Source organism: Phaseolus vulgaris, chromosome 8 (genome assembly GCF_051622355.1).
Source record: "Phaseolus vulgaris cultivar YP4 chromosome 8, ASM5162235v1, whole genome shotgun sequence".
Classification (NCBI taxonomy): domain Eukaryota; kingdom Viridiplantae; phylum Streptophyta; class Magnoliopsida; order Fabales; family Fabaceae; genus Phaseolus; species Phaseolus vulgaris.
The window spans coordinates 17,607,994-17,624,908 of NC_143505.1; positions in this window are offsets into that span (position 1 = coordinate 17,607,994).

Sequence of the window (16,915 nt, forward strand, 5' to 3'; positions counted from 1 at the left end):
ATTGTTAAATAAAAATTAATTTAGAGTTACTATTATAACTAGTTATTTTTTGTCTCTAAGCTTATTTTCTATTTAATGATTTTACTCAAGTGACAGTGAAGTTTCTAATCTCAAATATTTCATTTTTTGGCTCACATAATAACCATCATTCATTGCATTATATAGCACTCTAATTTTGTTTATTACAGTACAATTCAATATGAACATAAGTTAAGCATTCAATATGAACATAAGCTAAGCATTTAATTATAATGTTCAAAAGGAAATAAATAACATGTATATAATTAAATTACATACCTTAAATTGTACCCACATTAACTTCACTCATCTTGCACTTGACTTGATGTATCCAACGTAGATTCTAATAACAAAAAAATGTGGTCATTCAATATACAATTTTGAGTAGTTTCAAGAATTCCTTAACCTGTATTCGAAAATTCACTCAAATTTTAGATTCGTCTAGAAACTCATTAAATTGAAAAAAAAAATCATCAAACTCACCTTTCAACTAATTTCATTTATCAGCAGCGCACACCACCACCACACCCCTTCAACCTCACTGCAATGACATAAAAATGCATTTAATGAACTTAGAAACAAATAAACAAAATAACCACAACACACGTGTATTGGGATTTCCTTACCAAATGGAGCTACGAAAGAACTCAAACGAACCTGTGGTGGAACGAAAAATGGAGGTGCATCGGGATTTCCTTATGGAAGAAGATGAATAGCTGCGAAGGAATGAAAATAGCGAGAAGCTGGAAAATAACAAAGGATGAGTTGCGAACGAGGAGGAATGATAAATGTGAGCTGAAAAAACATATATGGAACTCATCGTGCTTTCCAATTGGTGTAATTCTTAACATTAGTCTTCCCATGTTGTCTCCAACTAGTTCGAGTGTAAAATTGACAATAGTTTTATTATCAAGAATCATACCACCCAAAATTTTTTTTTGTGTTTGTGAAAGTACATCACAGGGATGAGAGGGGGCGTAAACACCAGAAAGTGGCATGGAGACCATGGTTCATCACAGGACTACACAACATTTTTCTTCTCCAACTTCCCACATGGTTATACGGAAACAGATTTGCTCAAAGTGTTTCAAAGATGGGCCAGAGTGAAAGAAGTGTTTGTCTCTCGAAGGTTGAATAAATGGGGGAGAAGGTTTGACTTTGTGAGATTTTTCGACGTTAGAAATGTGAGATGGCTGGAAAGTGAGCTTGACCAAATAATCGTTGGTAACCGGAAACTACATGTTAACATCCCGAAATACCGTAGGACTCAGGAGTAAAACGTAAGGTATGGTAGAAGGGTTCTGAGAAACATAGATGTGGGGAAGGGAAGGAGCAACAGAAGGAAAACGGGTCTAATAAGGAGAAGAATGGAAAGCAAGCATGGGGGGAGAATGGAAAACAAGTATGGGTGGAGAAGCAAGGAAGTAGGTCTTTCATTGAAGTGGTTACAGGGGCAAGCCAGGCAAGCTGGAAAGAACCTTCGGTCAAATGTCTTCAGCAATCGCTACCATGGATGGTCAGAAGTAGCATAGGCCAGTTTAAGGAAGAATTAAGCTATGACCAGGTGGATGAGGAGTTCATAAAAGGAGGCATAAACTTGATGCAAGTAAGGTTCTTAAGGGATAACTTTGCCTTATTGACACCGAAAGAAGGGATGGTTTTCGAAATGTTCTACTTGGATAACTAGCAATGGGTGGATAGTGTTTTCGTCAGTATTAAGCCGTGGACGCCAACTTTTGTAGTGGACCATAAACGTGTATGGGTGAGGTGCTACGGTCTGCCTTTAGCCTTGTGGAATATGGATGGGTTTACGAAGGTGGTGGGCAAAGAGGTAAAGCTGGTGTCTGTCGATGATGCTACGTTATCCTGGGAGAACGTAGAGTTCGCTAGATTTCAGGTGCGTACCTCTCTAAGTCATAGTTTAAGGTGGGCAAAAAGTATGAGGTTGAACGACATGTGGTGTAGCATTGTCATGGAGGAGGAAGTTGTTACAGATGGAAGAGGCATGTGCAAGTGCAATAGCTATGAGTCAACAGTTAATGAATCGTCGTCGGAGATATACGTAGAAGAATCTTCATTATCGGTTAAAAGTGGTGAGGATGAGCTCCGCCAGTGGGAAGGGGAGTGCATCCGTTCATGGAAGGAGGAGGACGAAAGGGAAGCAAAGTCAAGGGGCATTTTGGGAACATCATCTAAAGAGTAGTTTTTTAAGGAATCAAATGCAGAGTACATAGATGAGCAGGGGAAAAGCTGCTCTTTTTTCATGAAAGAAGTATGTGAGAGAAGGACACAAATGGAAGGTGCTGAAGTAGGCCTGCTTACAGCTATTGCGTGCACCGAGACCTATAACAGTAGTCATATACATGCTGACCTGGCTAAAGTGGTAGTAGATATTGAAGTATCTTCTTTAGCTTTTAAAATTAACGGTCTAGGCCAAGTGGGAAATCTGGAGGCCCAAACCGAGACCGGAAGGGACCAATCTCTCCCCACCTTTGAAGGTGGGCCAAGGCCCGATAGGGAGTGCTGTGGGAAAAATGAAGGAAAGGAAGGTTACGCGTGTGGGATGCAGGGGGAAACAGAGGAGGCGCTCGTACGTGTTAACGACTGCAATTCGCAGACTGAAGAAAATTAGCGGTCAATGAAAGGTGTGCAGCTTGACAAGAATGGGGAGTATGGGTCAACGGAGAAAGATGAGTACCAGAGGAATGGAGAAGGCGTATCGATTGAAGGGGGAAACTACCTAAGAGGCCACTCGGAGCGAATTACAGGCTTGTGGTCTCCTCCAATCCGCCAGCGCAAGAAAAAAGGGCTCACTGATCTGGGGGATTCATCTCTACCCCAAAGGAGGCGGTCTGTAAGGTTACACGAGAAACAAGCTCACTCCGCACCGTCCAAACATCAACATGAAGGTAAGATCTCTGCCTCAATCTCGGATGGAGACATTTATAATTGTAATTCTCGGCTGTGCGAACAAGGCAATGGGGCTGAACCAACAGTGTTGTTGGAGATTGGAAAAATATCAGGGATTTTTTGTCATGGGATTGAAGAAGAAGTCATTCAAGAATATATGTGTATGGAAGAGCGAGACATGGGGTTGCGAAACTGGCCAAGGAGGGGGATAAGGATAGGTTGTCATGATAATAATAAATCTCAACATAAGAGGATTGGGGGGAGGTATCAAAACTAGATACTTGAAACACATTATAGCTAAAGAAGATGCGGTTTTTGTCTGTTTGCAAGAAACTAAAGCGGTTCAAATCTCAGATGCGAGGTGTTTTTCGTTATGGGGAGATAACAATGTTGGATGGGTGCATTACGAAGGGGATAATGGTGGGGGAAGTCTGCTATCTATGTGTCGCACAGATGCATTTATTTATGACAGCCATATTAAGGGGAAGGGGTACATAGCAGTGTCTGGGCAGCATGTGAAAGCTAATTGCTGGTGTGTGGTGGTCAATATTTATGTCGCTTGCTCCTTGAGGGAGAAGAAGATTTTGTGGGGGGAGCTGTCACGCATCAAATCTGCATCCAATGATCTAATCTGGTGTTTCTGTGGCGACTTCAATGCATTAAGAAGTCATTATGAAAGGAAAGGCACGGTGGAAAGGGGCTCTCAATTAAGTGAAATAAGAGAGTTCAATCGTTTCATTGACGCCAACTTACTGATCAAGCTCCCTTTTGTCGGTAAGAATTTTACTTGGTTCAATTCCAATGGGAAGGCGAAGAGTAGGCTTGACAGAGTATTGGTATCGGAAGAGTGGATGCAAATGCGGCCTTTATGCAAACAATATGTGCAACGTAGGGAAGTATCCGACCACTGTGCGCTAGTAGTGAAATCTGTGGACAAGGATTGGGGTCCTAAACCCTTCAGAACAATTGATGCCTGGTTAGCAGAGAAAGGATTTATGGAAATGGTGAAGGATAGATGGACTTCATACATAGTACAAGGGAGTAGTTTCACGAAGGTTAAAGACAAACTGAAACGATTGAAGGGAGATTTAAAAGTAAGGAACAGGGACATCTTCGGCAATTTGGAGACGATTAAAAAGAGGATCCTACAAGAGATAGAGGATTATGATTGCCAAGATTGCATTGATAATCTGTTGGGTTGTGATAGAATGAAGAGGATCGAGTTAGTAGGCCAGCTGAAGGAGGTTGATAACAAAATTGAGTCTCTTATGCTCCAGAAGACTAGAGTTAGCTGGTTGAAGAATGGGGACTCCTGCACGAAATTCTTTTACTCATCACTGAGATGGAGAAGAAGTAGGAATGAGGTGAAGGGAGTGGAGATAGGAGGATTGTGGTGTGACGATCCTAGTACAGTTCGTGCTGAAGCAAGAAGGTGGTTTGAAAACAGATTTAGAGCAACAAAAGATTTACGGGTAAGACTCGATGCAGTTGAGTTTAAGTCTTTATCTTTGTCCGATAATTTGAGGCTGATAGAGGGATTCTCTAAGGCAGAAGTAAGGGATGCTGTGTGGCAATGCGAAGGATCAAAAAGTCCTGGACCTGATGGGTTTAACTTCAATTTTTTGAAGAAAGGTTGGGAGGTTGTGAAGGAAGATCTTATGGAAGTGATGAATTTGTTTCATGAAACAGGTTTTATTCCCAAAGGGTGCAATGCGTCGTTCATTGCACTAGTTCCTAAAGGTAGGAACCTTGTTTCTCTTGACCATTTTAGACCTATTTCACTTGTTGGTGCTATGTATAAAATTATATCCAAAGTGTTAGCTGAAAGGGTCAAGAAAGTGTTGCCCAGGGTTATTGATGATTGTCAGTCGGCTTTTCTAAAGAATAGGGGGATCTTAGACAGTGTCCTAATGGCTAATGAGGTGATTGAGGACATCAGACGACGAAGACAAAGTGGGTTATGTCTAAAGGTGGACTTTGAAAAAGCCTATGATTCAGTGAGATGGGAATTCCTCTATGACATGATGCGTAAGATGGGGTTTCATATGAAGTGGATCAGTTGGATCCAGGGTTGTCTGGAAAGTGCTTCTATCTCTGTGTTGGTGAACGGGAGCCCAACAGATGAATTTAAACCGGAGAGAGGTCTGAGGCAGGAAGACCCTCTGGCCCTGTTTCTCTTCTTGATTGTAGCGGAAGGTTTGACTGGGTTGGTAAGGCAAGCTGTAAAGGATAACTTATTATCCGGTTTGAGGATCGGGAGGAAAGAGGTTGAGATAAGTATTTTACAGTTTGCTGATGACACTTTATTCTTCTGTAAGGATTCTTTCAGCAATGTAGTAACTTTGAAGGCTATCCTTAGGGGTTTTGAGATAACTTCTGGCCTCAAGATCAACTTCCATAAATCAAATATTGTAGGCATCAATGTACATAAGAATAATATCCTTTGCTATATGAAGACCTTGAATTGTGCGGAGATGACAGTTCCTTTTAAGTACCTAGGACTTGAGGTTGGAGGCAATCCGAGGAGGAAGAAGTTTTGGGAGCCAGTCATTCATTGATAAGTTGGAAGCTAGGCTAAGCACATGGAGAGGGAGGTTTTTATCAATGGCAGGAAGACTCTGTATTATTAAATTTGTGCTCACGGCGGTACCCCTGTACTATCTATCTATTTTCAGAGCACCGGAATCAGTCTGTAAAAACATCAACGGTATTCAAAGAAGGTTTCTATGGGGATGGGGGAAGGAGAAGAAGCCCGTCTCATGGGTCAGTTGGAAGAATGTGTGCAAATCAAAACAGGAAGGAGGACTGGGGATTTTAGATGTACGTGATTTCATTCATGCTTTGCTGGCTAAGTGGAAATGACGATGGCTCTCGAATGAAAAAGGACGATGGAAGGACATTTTGGAGTCGAAATATGGAGAAGAAAGTGAGGGGTTGCAATTACCAATTAGGCTGCAATCCTGGTGGTGGAGGGATCTCCGCAAAGTATGCATGCAGGGTGGAGGATAGGGTTGGTTCGAAGCAGAAATGAGTTGGGGGATAGGATGTGGTGATAGAATAAAATTTTGGGAAGACGTATGGATCGGGAATACCAACCTCAAATCTGAATTTCCCAGGCTGTACTCCATATCATGCAATCAGACTCAAACAGTGGAATAGGTAGGCGGGTGGGAAGGGGATGTATAGGGATGGAACTTAAGGTGGAGGCGGGCTAGATTTGAGTGGGAAGAAGTATTGGAGAAGGACCTATATTCTCACATATCTAGGACTTTTATTAGAAGGCATGAGCAAGACATTCGGGTGTGGGGGGTTAATAATAAGGGGTGTTTCTCAGTGAAATCAGCTTATGAGAGCATAAGAGGCGAAGGCACAAGTATTGGGGTCTTTGATCTCCTTTGGATTGGCCTTTCCCTCTGTTCTGATTACTGCATGGAGGTTCATACTGGATAGACTACCAACTAGAGAATGTTTGAGTAGGAGGGGGTGATGATGGAATCCACATCATGTGTGTTTTGCCTTTCTAAAGTGGAATCCATCCAACATTTATTGTTGGAATGTGAGGTGGTCGTGCGCGTTTGGGATCTGTGTCATAGATGGATTGGCATACTCTCTGTTCAACATAACGCATTGCATAATCATTTTGAAAGTTTCTCTCTAACTCAGGTCAGTAACAAACAAGAGATGGTTTGGAAAGGCATATGGGCATCCATAGTGAGGAGTGTATGGGAACATAGGAACTTGGTAGTGTTCAAGCAAGGAGTTGTAGATGCTGAAGAGATATTCCAGCAAGCCCAACTGAAATCTTGGTTATGGATGAAGTATAGGGTACCCAGGTTCAATTACTCGTTCGTGGACTGGGTCATGAATCCTTTGCTATGCATTAAAAGCTATAAGTATAGGATCATCAAGGAGTAATCCGGTTCAGGAAAGGTCGAAGGGTATACTGAAGACTGGACTGTTTGTAGGATGTGCAGCAGCTGGGCGCATCGGTTGTTGGCAGGTGCTATATTGATTGGAGGTGTTGTTTATGGGCGTTGTGGTGAAACGGAATTGGCCTGTTTTGATGAGGGTGCTGCAGTGGCTGGGTCCGGTACAAGATGGAATTGTGGAGTTTTCAGGTGCAGGTTTGGATTGGTATGCTGCAGATATGGAATGGAATGGTGCAAGGATAGTAGGCGTGTCATACTCATCCAATGCTATATACCATAACAGGGAATGATAATAGGTGCACTCTTTGCTGATGGGAACATAGATTTTTCGTGGATGTTTTATTGGATACGAAGGTATGTAGCAGTGTGCAGATATTGGTTTTTGCTTCTTTGCTGTCTTGGCTAGGCCCATATCTATTGGTGGCTTTGTACTAGGAATGAATGGAAGAGAGGGACCGTGTCTACCTACGCTGCCGAAGGCCAATGGACTTTATGCAGATAATGGTTTTGGATGGAAGAAGTCTTTTATAGCTATGTCTCTAAGTTTTTTACAGTTTCACCTGTGTTCCTAGTTATAAGTGCTTTTTGTATATGGGTTGGGACACCCCTTAAGTGTCCAGTTTTTAATTTAATTAATTCTTTGCTGATCAAAATAAAAATAAAAATATATGGAACTCATCAGTAGGGAGGATTAGATGAGAGGAGTTGATGCCACCGCCAAGAACCCTTAAACTTAGGTTTACTCACTACAAGAAAAATCCACTTTAGCTTTCAACAAAAAGTGAGGGCTATAAAAAAAAGTCACTAGCATGGGTGAAGTCTACTCAAGTTGGACACAAAAATAAATGTCAAACATTGTGTCCACAATGGAGACCTTTAACTCACTAAAAATTATTAAAATAATAATAATAAGTTAGCATCTAGAATGAGGACACAAAGTAGATACAATGAAAAAAAATAAGTGACAAAATAATATTGAGTCTAAAATGTGAACACAAAATGGATGCAAGTTAAAAATTATTAAAATAATAATAAGTTAACGTCTAGAATGTGGACACAAAGTAGATGCAATAAAAAAAATAAGTTGCAAAATGATATTGCGTCGAGAATGGGGGTCGTATTTGGAGGTCGTATCTAATGCATAACCACCAAAACATTAACTTCCATTTCTATTGGGACGTTAAGCTCACACTAATCCTATGTAGAGTCTCTTTTTTAGTCTTTGCGTCGCTCTTCTGGGAACTCTACCATCATTATTTCTTGTAGTGTCTAATTTGGGGAAATGTGAGTGCGAAGAGGAAGAAAGTGAATGAGCTCTAAACATATCACTTAAATAGTGACGATCAAGTCCACACAAAGTTCAACTGGTTAAGTCCACACAAAATTCAACACGCGTTTAGCGTCGGCCAAGCCGACGCAAGCCCCTTTTCAAATTTACTTTCCCTACTCATTTTTATTTATTTTTAAATAATCTTTTTAACTATTATTTTTAATTAAATTACTTTTAAGTCTTTTTATCATTTCTTCTTTAAATTGTTTTATTTTTATTTTTATTAATTTTATTATTATAAATTATTGTTAATTACATTTAAAAAGTAATAAAAATGATGATACTCCATTAAATTAATTTAAATACATATAATGTAATTAATAATCTTATTTAAATAAATAAATTTTTAAGTAATGGTTAAGCCTACATATAATGATTATGCGTTTCCCAAACTGACATAGGTCAATGATACATTTTCCATTTAATTTAAAATTTATATTTTTTAATGTTTCATAGACCGATGATGAAAACATTTTTTTTGCCCCATCGTTTGAAGTATGATAATGTGTGGTGGCTAATTCCCACTTTTCTTATTTTCTTATTATGAATATCAATAGATTTATTTAACAAAAAAACTAATATAAATAATATCAATTAAAATAGTATCCCACATCATGTATCAATTCATACTCATATTCTTACTAACATAAAATTGAAGCAAATTATAGACAATCTAAATTATATATTTAAATATATATGCAACAAAGTCAACTATGGCTGTTTTAATGATAACAATGGTGCATTCAATTAAATCATTCTCATAAAAGAGGAAAATGTTTAAAATTTGTAATTTTCTTTTATAAGATATATAATTTATAGAATATATAAAATTCAATATTATGCAATAATTAGTTACACAATTAAAAAAAAATCATAAGTAAAAAGAAATTAATGATTAACTACCAATATGTCAAAAATCTTGGAGCGTTTGAAAATAAAATAATAACCATAGATATAAAAAAAATACTTAGACTTAAGGAGAACCAGATATAGAACAAGAGAGCAACCAAGAAAATCAGGTAGTAGCATTAGTTTTTCTTAAAGTCATATTTATTTTCTAAAATTATCTCCAACATTTCAGTTTTGCTCTTGTTTTTTTAAAGATTCATTTTAATTTAATTACGTAATCTCTCATAATTTATTATACTAATTGATTTAATTTTATTAGCTTGATGTATTTTCCAAATGTTATGTATATGAAGCAAAAATTGCACTCTCAAGCAACAAAATATGTTACTATATTCTACTTGTTTTTTCTTATTAATATATATAGAGAATTTATTCATCATTAAACCCCTGTTTCTTTCCTATTGGCATTGTTAAAATCGATGAAAGAGACTATTAAACCGTTTGTTTCTAGATAAATGCAGTATCTAAGGGAGAGAAAAAATGGGAGTGATTTTTATTCTTCTATTTTCGTACTATAACACTTATCTTAAATGACGTGTCAGTGTCGAATACTCATATTGAACAACGACATTCATATGATATTTGTAAGACACATATCCGTGAAATGTTCATTTTAAAAAGTATTTGTTGGATTTCTGACAATTCTAGTACAGTTCTAATACAATTTTAAAAAACAAAAATATATTAATTTTTTAAAAACTCAAATTTATTGTATAAATTTTTATTATGATTATAAAAAAATAAGAAACAAATCCTTATGAACTAGTTATGAAAAACATTTTTCTGTTCCAAAAAATAATTTGAAACATATTTGTGCATATAAATATTTATTGTCAATTTATACAATTCATAATTATATAATATATAGATCCGTGTACCCGTGTCCTACATTTTAGTATTACACGTATCTTCGTGTCCGTTTGATATCAGTGTCCGTATCGTGTTTGTGCTACATAGCTTTCATATGCAAAGAAGTATGAAGGAAGTTATTTAGCATGATACCTTTTATATTTACACAAAGTTTACTTGAATTATATACCTTTTAATCAATATTTCTTACCAGCTACAATAATTTTTAAAATATATAAATATTGATTAAAAAATAAATTTATATAATATAATAATAAAACAAATATTGAATAAAATATTTTAACTTCTTAATTATTATTATATATATAAAATATAATTAATTATATGTAAAACTTAACTTATCGAGTCAATTATATATCGATTATAAGTAAAATTTAACATATAATTGATTATATATATATATAATCGATTATATGATAAAGTTTAACGTAGGCTCGATTATATACTATTATATAATGTAATATAAATAAATAATGTTAAATAAAGTTATATAATAATATTACTAATATAATTAAAAATAATTAATAATTAATAATAAAAATAAAATATAACTATAATATAATAAAAAATAATATAATTATTTATGACAATTTTTTTATATAATAATATTATTATTTATAAAAAATAAATATAAAATAATATTATTATTTAAATTTAGTATAAAAAATATTTTTTAATTAAAACTTTATAATAATAAATATTTAAATTTTATTTAATATATTATTTGTATTTTTTTACCGAAACATTTATAGTATAATTGTTATTATTTTAGGAATATTATTTTAATATTATATTTTTTTTATAATTTTTTTAATAATTAATTATAATGGTAACCCTAACCCTAATCATAAACTTATTCATAATCCTAACTCAAATAATCTCCATATCTAAATTCAAAATTGTTAAGGTCACCCTAATCATAAAGCCAACACCTAACCCTAATTCTAACCTTAATCCATCAATTATTAATTATTATTTTAATGTTTTTTTAATATTTAATATTTTTTTAATAATTGAAATTTTGTTTTTATGACCTCTTTCATGTTTAACGGTATTGAAAATAATGCACAAATATTTAATTAACTAAAATTTATATAAAAATATCTCATATTTCATTATCTAAATTAAAAAAAAAATTATAAATTTATATTTTAAAAATATTTTAAAAAAATTAAATTTATTTTCACAAATTTATTAATTCAGATTTTATTATTATTAATTATGATTTTATTACCCTTAAACTATTTTTACCGTTATATTGCATTAATGGTTAGTTTACCAGCCTTTTAGTATTCCTATTTTATAACTTTCAGTAATAGTAATTTTATTATTATATATATATATATATATATTATTGAGTATATCAAAATGAATAAGATCAATTTTGCAATTTTGTGCAATTACGTTTAATCAGTTGCTACAACTTTTTGTCTTCCCTTATTTCCTTCAGTTAGTTCCTACAATTGGTATGAAGAGTCAGTCTGTTATCATGAATTCTACCCAATTATCATGAGTTATGGGATGTCGTTGAGAGTGGAGTGTCTGCATTAGCTGTTAATGCAATTGAGGCGCAACGAGTAGCGCATCGTGATCAGAAGAAGAAGGACAATAAGGCTTTGTATCTCATCCATCAAGGGATGAATGATGAGACTTGGACAATTTTGTTTGAGCAGATTGAAGGAGCAACAACTGCCAGTGAGGCTTGGACAATTTTGTTAACCAATTATAAAGGTGATGACAAGATAAAGAGGGTGCGTCTTCAAACCCTAAGACGCTAATATGAACTGCTGTAAATGGAAACCACAGAGACTACTATTGATGTTTATATAAATAAAGTTCTTGCCTTGACAAATCAGATGAAGACCAATGGTGAAACACATTCGGAGCAGGCAAAGCTGGAGAAGATTTTGAGATCTTTAACTTCCAGATTTGAACATGTTGTTGCCGCAATTGAAGAGGCCAATAACATTTAAAAAAATGATAGTAAGGTTATTGTCTGGTTATCTATGAGCGCATGAGAAACGGATGAATGAAAATAAGATTGAAAAACCAATTGAACAGGCTTTACAAGCACAAGCCTCAATTGGTAGCTCCTATCATAAACATGGTAGCTATTTCAGCAAAGGTCATGGTGGCCAGAATCATGGAGACGCTTGGCGCGGGGAACGTGGTCGCAGAGGACGAGGAAGCATTTATAATAAAACAAATGTTGAGTGTTATAATTGCCATAAACGTCGTCATTATGCAAATGAGTGCAGATCAAAAGGTGATAATCATGCTGCCAATTGTGCTTAAGAAGATAATAATCACGTACAAGATGAAAATTATCATACCGTACTAATGGCAGCCACATCAAATGAAACCCCAAACAATCAGACTTGGTATTTCGATACAGGTTGCACGAATCATATGTGTGGTCAAAATGAGCTGTTTGGGGATTTGGATGACTCATTTCGCACAAAAGTGAAATTTGGTGATGCAGGTTCGTTTCGGTGACTGGAAAAGAGCGAATTCTTATCACATTGAAAAATGGTGATCACAGGTACATCTATGATGTTTTCTATGTACCTGATATGAAAAGTAATTTGTTGAGTATGGAACAGCTGCCGAAAAGGGTTACGTGATGCACATAGTTGAAAATAAATTCTCACTTTTTGATAAAAAAGGTAATTTGATTCTTAAAACCTTTTTATCAAAAAACCGCATGTTTCCAGTAGATATTCATATGGGTGATTTCAAGTGCTTGAATGCAATAGTGAATAATGAATCGTGGTTATGACATTTACGCTTTGGGGACTTAAATTTTCAGAGTTTGGAAAATCTTTCCAAAAGAAATTTAGTGAATGGTTTACCCCATATTCATCACCCTGATCAATTGTGTGAGACTTGCATTTTTGAAAAGAATCACAGGATACCATTTGTTAAGGAGCCTTGGCGTGCAAAATTTCCTTTGGAGTTTTTCATACAGATGTTTGTGGCCCGATGAACATATCATCAGTTGGAGGTAATAAGTATTTTTTAACCTTTATTGATGATTTTTCAAAGAAAACCTGAATTTATGTATTGAAAAGCAAGGATGAGGTATTCCACTGCTTTAAAATATTTAAAGCATTTGTTGAAAGAGAGAGTGACCTAACAAATTAAGATGGTGCGTAGTGATGGAGGAGGTGAGTACAAGTCTAATGAATTCAAGAGACACTGTGAAGAACTTGGGTTGCAACATAACATAACTTGCCCCTACACACCTCAACACAATGGAGTTGCTGAGAGAAAGAATAGAATAATCATGGACATGACGAGGAGCATGCTTAAAGCGAAAGGTATGCCAAATTATTTTTGAGCTGAGGCCGTAACATGTGTGGTATATTTGATAAACAGATCACCCACTCGGAGTGTTCCTAACACAACTCCGATTGAGGCATGGAGTGGATTCAAACCCAATGTGCAACACTTGAAGGTATTTGGGTCAATTACTTATGCTCATGTTCCCAAGGCAGCAAGATCGAAGTTGGATGATAAGGCAGTGAAGACCATTTTCATTAGATATGTACAAACTGTACAATCCAATGACAAAGAAGGTGATTGTTAGTCGTGATGTTACATTTGCCGAAGATGAGGAATGGCAATGGAATGCAGCAGTTGAAATGGATTCAAAAAAATGATATATTTACATTTTGAACGATGATGCGGAAGATGAAGTCACTCTTGAAGCACCTGCAATTCAACCTGAAGTTGCAACTCCAATTACAACTATGATGGAGCGACCAAGAAGGCAACAACGACAACTTGTACATCTTCAAGATTGCGAAGTAAATCTTGATGATGAAGTTGATGACAATGGAGATTTGATTCACTTTGCTTTTATATATATGATTGAGTAAATCAAAATGAATAAGATCAATTTTGCAATTTTGTGCAATTACGTTTAATCAGTTGCTAAAACCTTTTGTCTTCTCTTATTTCCTTCAATTAATTTCTACACAACTTTCATATCACTAACAAATTTCAATAAAATTTATTCTACATAATTTAAAAGAAACAACCTCAATTCCTTTAAACTTTTCTATCTAATCATTGCAAATTCATTTTTTTTTAAATACTGATGCATTCACATGGTATTTAAAACTGAATTGTATAAAAACTTTTAATTTAATATTTATAAATAGGAGGAGACAACAGTGTTGGTCTTACTGTTAATATTATATTGTGATAGCATACAGTAGTTGATTTGTTTGGTAATTTAAAGGGGGTGAAAAAGCTGGGTTGGTTTGAATTGAAAATAGCCTTTCTGTAAAGCTCTTCTATCTTTTGACTTGTGTCGTTTTCTAATACATAATCCCTGCCGTGGGGTTTATTCAATTTTTTGTGCCATAATTATTGCAAAAGCTAATAACCAAAATCTGAGGCACTTGTTTTTTCCCAACCACAGATTTGACAACTGCACACCACTGGGACCCATGCATTTAGCCCTTCCAATTCTTAATTCAACCAAATTTCTCTTCCCAAAAAGGACTTTATTTCAATCTTTCATGTTATACTAATTACAAAGAGAGCCTTTCATTAAAAGTGTTTAAACACATTTCTTTTCATGAAAAAATTCTTGTGCTTTTTTTTTTTTTATCAAAATTCATAGAAAATAAGTTATGTGACAACTCTCTTCACTAATAATATTATTTTGAAAAAAAAATGTGACATCTCTGTAGATGCATAAAATCTTGATGTGCAACTGACCTAGTTGTCAGCATCAAGCAGAGACTTTAGTCCCCACCACAAACCAAATCATCTTATCAGCAACCCATGAGCATGTAAGTGTGTATCATTGTTCAAATAAGCTTCATTCACATTATTAACAAATCCATGTTTGAAAATATGCTCAAGCCCAACCCACTTTAGCTTCCAACAACAGCCAGAGATGAGAAAGCCTCCTGAAAAAAACTATTCATTGTCAAATTATGGAGATTTCTTTTTGCATTTCCAGAATTTCCTTCTCCAACTTCATAATTATGAAAATTTCAACTTAAAAAAAATAATTTCATATTATATAATCTATTTCTTTTAAGAAAAAATGTTTCCAAAATGCATAATGTGAAAATTATTTTTCTTGAAAAAAGTTCAGACTGTAAAATTGGAAATAACTTTTAAAGAAGTCATTCAAGTTGTGAAATATGAAAAACTAATGTAAAATTGACTTTCACTCCAAAAGACATTTTTTATTTTTGGATTCTACAATCTAAAATTTTTTTTACTTCTAGATTATGTAATTCATAAGTCATTTTTTCATGAAAATATTTTCAGATTTTTTAGATTGCAAAATTTGAAAGTAATTTTCTTTATAAGAAAAACTTCTGAATTATTATGTAACCCGAAAGTCTAGGTTACACATTTCAAAAGTTTTTTTATGCAATAAATTACTTCTAGATTGCACAATCTCAAAGTGTCTTTTGGATTTGGATTTTACAATCCAAAGTATATATATTTTTTAATCCATCCATGACACAATACATAAGGAGAAATATTGACCAAAAGAATGACTACAACAAGGGAATAATTTAATCTTTTAATCATTCCATAAAGATATACATGAAAACTATGGGATGCAAAATGAAATGGTCCTAAATTAATCATAAAAAATGAGTAATTAAGGATTTATATATTCTGACGAGTTCTTGTAAACATTATTAAAAAAAAAAATATAAATCTTTTGTCCTAATTTACGAAAAAATTTATTTTTTTCCTAAATCCTCAAACCCTAAACTCAAAATGTTAATCGCAGTCACAAAAATAGTTGTTCTAGATATTAATTAAAAAATAAAATATTAATTACTAATTAATTTCACATGTTACATAAAATATTAATAAATTTATAATAAATATTTTTTTAGTTCTAAGTTTTTAAGAAATGTGATATTAAACATGTTCTTAAAGTTTATTTAAATTAAAATGATATTTTTATAGAAAATATTCAAGAATCATTAAATAAATTTTAAATCGATTGTTATGTGTTAAAAGCAAGAGGACACAATCACAACTATATTTGTTTCTTATAAGGTTTACGTAGTCAGATGTTTGAATCTATATATTTGAATAAAACAAGTTAGAACAACATAATCAATGTCCTTAAAACGAAATAAAAATATAAAGAATATAATAAGAAGTGAATTTTTTTAAAAAAAGTCACTACAAGAAAATCATCAAATTACAACTAATTTTAGAGATCAAAATAATTAATTATTATTGAATTAAATTAAAGATCATTTTAGAGACTAAAAGAATTATTGGTATCTAAAGTAGTTTTTATTACTAATAAAAATTATAAAGTAATTTTTAAATTGTTATCTAACTATTAACTACTAAAGTTTTATCTAATAATATTTTAGAATCTAAATTAGTCTCTAAAAGACTAATTGAGACCAATTTAGAATCTAAATATTAGTAACTAAAACCTTGGTAGCTAATTTAGATATCAATTTAAAAATCATTTTATAATTTTTTATTAATAATTGAAACCACTTTAGATACTAATAATTTTTAGTCTCTAAAATAGTATGTTAGTACAGTGACTAATTATTTTTGGTTTCTAAATTTGGTTGTTTGGAGTAACCCATCCTCCAAGTGGCTTGCTTCATTCCCCTTTCTCCATAAGCTTTCTTTATGTTCTTCTTTTGCGCCACTTTTCTTTCCTCCATTATAATCTCATCTCCTTTTAATTTCGATCTTTATCTTGTCTTCATAATTGTATTCATTAATTTCGCAAGCCATCTCATCATATTCACCATATTGTGTTTTTCTCTTTGCCCTCTAGAAGTGAACCTTCACACTTACTTAACTCCTCAGTTAAGTTTGTGTTCAATGGGAATCTTCTTTGGGTTCTCACCATAATTGTTAATCTCAAAAAGCTTAATCAAAAGTGAAACCTCTAAAATGTGCAATCCTAAAATCAACTCACATC